The sequence below is a fragment of the Triticum aestivum genome, chromosome 4D, assembly GCF_018294505.1.
Source record: "Triticum aestivum cultivar Chinese Spring chromosome 4D, IWGSC CS RefSeq v2.1, whole genome shotgun sequence".
Classification (NCBI taxonomy): domain Eukaryota; kingdom Viridiplantae; phylum Streptophyta; class Magnoliopsida; order Poales; family Poaceae; genus Triticum; species Triticum aestivum.
Genome location: NC_057805.1, coordinates 100,123,905 through 100,129,331, shown reverse-complemented (window position 1 = coordinate 100,129,331; position 5,427 = coordinate 100,123,905).

The window sequence follows — 5,427 nt, the reverse complement described above, 5'->3', positions numbered from 1 at the left end:
TCTTTAGACTACCATGAACCGTAATGGTCCCATTGTGACCCGGCATCTTGAGCTGTAGGTATATGTAACATGGCTGTGCCATGAACTTGGCGTAAGCCGGCCGCCCAAATATGGCATGATACGGACTTCTTATCTTGACCACTTCGAAGGTCAATTTTTCCACCCTGTAGTTGTACTCATCTCCAAAGGCCACTTCCAATTCGATCTTACCAACTGGATAAGCCGACTTACCAGGCACCACGCCATGGAAAACAGTATTGGACTGGCTGAGGTTCTATCAATCAACCCCATACGACGGAAGGTCTCATAATAGAGGATGTTGATGCTGCTGCCTCCATCCATGAGCACCTTAGTAAACTTATATCCTCCCACCTGAGGAGCCACCACCAGGGCCAAGTGACCCGGATTATCAACCCGAGGAGGGTGATCCTCCCTACTCCACACAATAGGCTGCTCAGACTATCTTAAATAGCGTGGAACCGCCGGCTCAACAGCATTCACAGCCCTCTTGTGAAGCTTCTGATCTCGCTTACACAGACTGGTGGTAAACACATGGTACTGTCCACCATTGAGCTGCTTTGGATTGGTCTGGTATCCCCCCTGTTGCTGTTGATGACCCTGGCCGGACTGCTGATTAAAGCCCCCTTGAACATTCTGAGGATTGGAATTTGAGCCGCCGCCCGTGCCATGAAAGCCGCCGGCGCCTGAGCCGCCGCTCGTGCCATGAAAGCCGCCGGCGCCTGAGCCGCCGCCCGTGCCATTGTTGCCATTAAAAGCGTTGGAGTTCTTAAAGGCCTTCATGATTGCACAATCTTTCCATAGATGAGTAGCTGGCTTCTCCCTGGAGCCATGCCTTGGACAAGGCTCATTCAACAACTGCTCAAGCGTTGGGCCTGAACCGCCGGCTCGGGGAGGTGGCCTCCCTTTACGTCGCTGGTTGTTACCCTGTGAGCTGGCATTGGCCACAAACTCCATGCCGCCATCAGCCTTACGCTTGTTACCTCCTTGATTTGCCGGGTTATGCTGAGGACCCTTGCCATTGCCGTTCTTCTTTCCCTTCCCAGTCCTTTCATCATCTGACGCGGGGTCCTTGGTACTATCAGAGTCGGCGTACTTGACGAGAGCCGCCATCAGCGTACCCATATCATTGCATTCGCGCTTGAGCCGCCCGAGCTTCATCTTCAGAGGCAGGACACGACAATTCTGCTCCAACATCAAGACCGCAGAGTCGGCATCCATCTTATCAGATGAATGTATTATTTCTTTGACCCGGCGAACCCAATGTGTCGTAGACTCACCCTCCTGCTGTTTACAGTTAGTCAAATCCACAATTGACATAGACTGCCTACAGGTATCTTTGAAGTTTTGGATGAACCGGGCTTTCAGCTCAGCCCAAGACCCGATGGAATTCGGTGGCAGCCCTTTCAACCAAGTGCGGGCAGTCCCATCTAACATCATGGTGAAGTACTTGGCCATCGCCGCTTCGCTGACCTCCAGCAATTCCATGGCCATCTCGTAACTCTCAATCCAGGCTCCGGGTTGTAAATCAGCCATGTAATTAGGCACCTTCCTAGGCCCTTTGAAGTCCTTGGGTAGACGTTCATTGCGGAGAGCCGGCACTAAACAAGGGACACCCCCAGTCCTCGTAGGGATACCCACGTCGACGGAAACCGTCGGATAAGCCAGGGGTGTCTGGTAAGCCGTCAACTGAGGCACCTGCTCTGCCTCTTGCCATGCTCTGTCTTGGTCTGTTGTGTGAAAGGCTCCGTTATGAGCCGGGCCATGGCCAGGTGGCAAGTCATGGCGTCGGACGTTACTTGAGCTGGTCGCTGAAACCATGTGTCTGCTATAACTCAGGCTCCGGCCTGGACGAGGGGTTGAATGGATCATGTCCCGGCTGTAAGAGTACGCCTCTTGCCGCGCCAGAGCTGTCTGAAGGAGCTCCCTGACCCGGCGGGTTTCAACCGCCGTTGGAGAGTCGCCATCAATTGGGAGAGCCGCCAGCCGTGCCGCCGCGGCGACCATGTTTTCCAACGGGTTGGCATAATGACCCGGAGGTATTGGCACGTATTGAGGCGGGGCAGGGTTCACCCGGGGCGGTCCCATTACTTGGGGCTGAATTGGTGTCCCAGCCCCGGGCACTATGATCTCCGGCGGGTTACTAGACCCGGCACCTGGCGTGTTGAAGAGGTTTTGAGGATCGTAAACCGGAGGGAGTCAAGATTGGGCCTTTTGATGCCTCCTTCTCATGACCTCATTGGATGCGTTTTGATCCATCGTGAGCCGGAATGACTGTGCCTGAATCAGCTGAGTCTGGGCATCAAGAGCCGCCCTCTTTGCAGCCATCCTGATCCCCTCCGCTGCCAGATCCTCCTTGGCCTTTGCTAGATCCAACTTTAACTGTGCCACCTCCGCGTCATGTTGAACTTGATCCGCCGGAGCTACCGTAGCGGTCAACAGGACCATCATCTTATCTGTAAGATCCATCAGTACCTGAGCCGGCGAAGGCACCGGGCTTCCTGACCCGGAGGCGGGGTTTTGAATAGGTTGCGCGCCGGCCATGAAGATTCCAACCCGGCTCGCGGTTCAAAGGGGTCCGGAATGCTGTCGCCATCGGAACAACGCCTGAGCCTGCTATCTTGAAGTTGATACAACGAGTTTGACTCATCCGTAAACGACTCGCCGTCAGATCCGGCGGCCGTCTCATCACCAGATCCAGATCCATCAGAGAGTCCTCCATGAACACATCCCACAAAAGCATGCTTCAAGGCAGGTGGGGCCCGGGCGGGTCGTGCGCGCTGAGCCATCTCGATAAGATCGGCGCAGAGATCCGGTTCAGGGCCCGGCTCACCAATTTTGCCAATGAAGACATGAACTCCGCCGAAGGGGACCCGGTACCCGTACTCAATTGAGCCGGCGTCGGGGCCCCAGTTTGCATCGTCGATGTAGAGCTTGCCGCGACGACTCTTGGTCATCCGGCCCACAGCGTATCCCTTGAGCCCTTCGAAGCTGCCCTTCAAGAACTCAAATCCACCGTGCGCTGGCCACACGGTGGGCGCCAACTGTCGTGGAATTGTCACGGACGATGTCCTCGAGCCAGGACTTAGTCGTGGAGCCATCGCAGCTAGGAAGCTTAAAGGGGTTAAACGGGACAAGGAACATGGGGGTTATACTGGTTCGGCCCCTTATGGTGAAGGTAAAAGCCTACGTCCAGTTGAGGTGGTATTGATTATAGTTTCGATGACCAGGGAACTTGATTGCTAAGCCTGGCTCTCGACGAGATCTTACTTGTCCCTAAACCGCCGCCGGGTCGTCCCTTTATATAGAGAGGTTGACGCCCAGCGGCTCTCAGAGTCCCGGCCGGCTCATAAGAGTGTCCGGCTCGGACTCTCAACTATTCTTGCCTTACACTACCAGTCTTGCCATACGGCGGTTTATCACTACGGGCCTTAAGCCATCTCCGGGTCTTAGGCCCATCATTGACCCGCCGTCTTCAAGCTCGGTACTGGGCTTCGCGTGATGACCATTATGAGTAACCCGGCCCCTCCTGGCGGGTGACTCTAAGGGTTATATCCTCAACAGCAAGAGTGGAACAAAACACCAGGCATAAGGCCGAGCCTTCCACCCTTTACCAAATATATAGATGCATTAATTAAATAAGAGATATTGTGATATTCCAAAAATATCCATGTTCCAACATGGAACCAACTTAAACTTCACCTGTAACTAACAACGCTATAAGAAGGGCTGAGCAAAAGCGGTAACTTAGCCAAACAACGGTTTGCTAGGAAATGATGGTTAGAGGCTTGACATGGAAATATGGGAGGCATGATATAGCAAGTGGTAGGTAGCGCAGCATGGCAATAGAACGAACAACTAGCAAAGCAAAGATAGAAGTGATTTTGAGGGTATGGTCATCTTGCCTGCAAGGTTCTCAGAGTTGTCGAAAGCTTGATCCTCGTAAACGTACTCAACAGGTTCCTCGTCCACGAACTCGTCTCCCGGCTCTACCCAAAACAAGAACACAAGCAACGAAACCACAATCAATCACGGGAAATGCACAAGCAACATGATGCAAAACATGAATGATATGCAAGATATGATATGCGATGCATATGCGTGCTTCGGAAGGAAAATGATGAACAAGGCAGTAACTTGGCAAACCAAGCATGCCACTGGAAAGATGAGATGATTTCGGTTGAAATCGATATAAAGATCACCGGAAACGGATGCACGGTTTGCAAATGGCAAGCAAAACAAGAATGATACGAATCTGTGATTAACAGCATGATAGCACTTAGAATGCAACAAGTAACAATGCTACAGCACTCCAACATAGCAACAAGGCATATGGCGGTAATCTACAGGAGATTCTTGACAAAAGATGAACACTGAGCTACGGCTAGTTCACACCACAGCAGGTTCAAACAGGCATGGCAAAAGTGCAAAAGATAACAGGTTCACAGACTGAAATTACCGGACATGCCTGAAACAGCATCAGGTAGCAATGTTCAGAGCAAGAAATCAACATGCTACAGGAACTTAACATAGAAAAAGAAGGCATGGAATGAATCTACTAAATGCATATGATAAAAGTCACTTACTGACCATAAGCCAAAAGGGACCAGAAGATATGATGGGAACCACGTAAACATAGCAAGTTTCGTTAACAGGTTCCAGACTTAGGAGAAAAGAGAGCATGACAGAAACAGAAGGCATCTTGGTGAGCTTGATTGTAACATCCCAAATTTTCAATCTGGTATGTTATACATAGATCATCATTTGCATATCATGTTTTATTGCATTTTGACAAATCCTCGATAAATCCTAAGCAACTCAAGGACCCTCGGAGAGAGTTGGGGATTTTTCTCGGATTTTCATATTTGATTTTTATCAAATAATAAGACGAGGATTTTGGTTTTAATTATTTTCTCTCCGGAAAAATATTTCATTTTAAAATAAACGTGAGGAGAAAATATGACTTCTCCAGAACAATTGAAATACTGGAGGAAAAATGTTAAAATCATTATTTGGAATTTATTTGGATTTTATTTGCAAATTTTATTGCATTAAAAATATTGCATGTTTTCAAAATATTTATTTTGTTTTAAAAAAATGTTCACCCTATTCTAGATTTTCTAACTAGACGGGGAAATTTTATTTCATATTTTTCTGATTTTTATTTATTTTTCCACGAATTATTTTCCGCGGAACTTATTCAAAAAAAATGCGCGACGCCCGCTGGGCCGAAGCCCAGCCGAGCGCCGGCCCGCCCGCGCCTCTCTCCTCATCCCGCACGGCGCCCGCCGCCGGAGTCCGCCATGGCCACGAGCTCGCCTCCCGCTCGGCCACCCCCTTCCCCAAGCCACCCCGGACCCCCCCTCCTTAAATACCCCCCCTCTCTCTTTCCTCTCAAGTCGCCGCCGC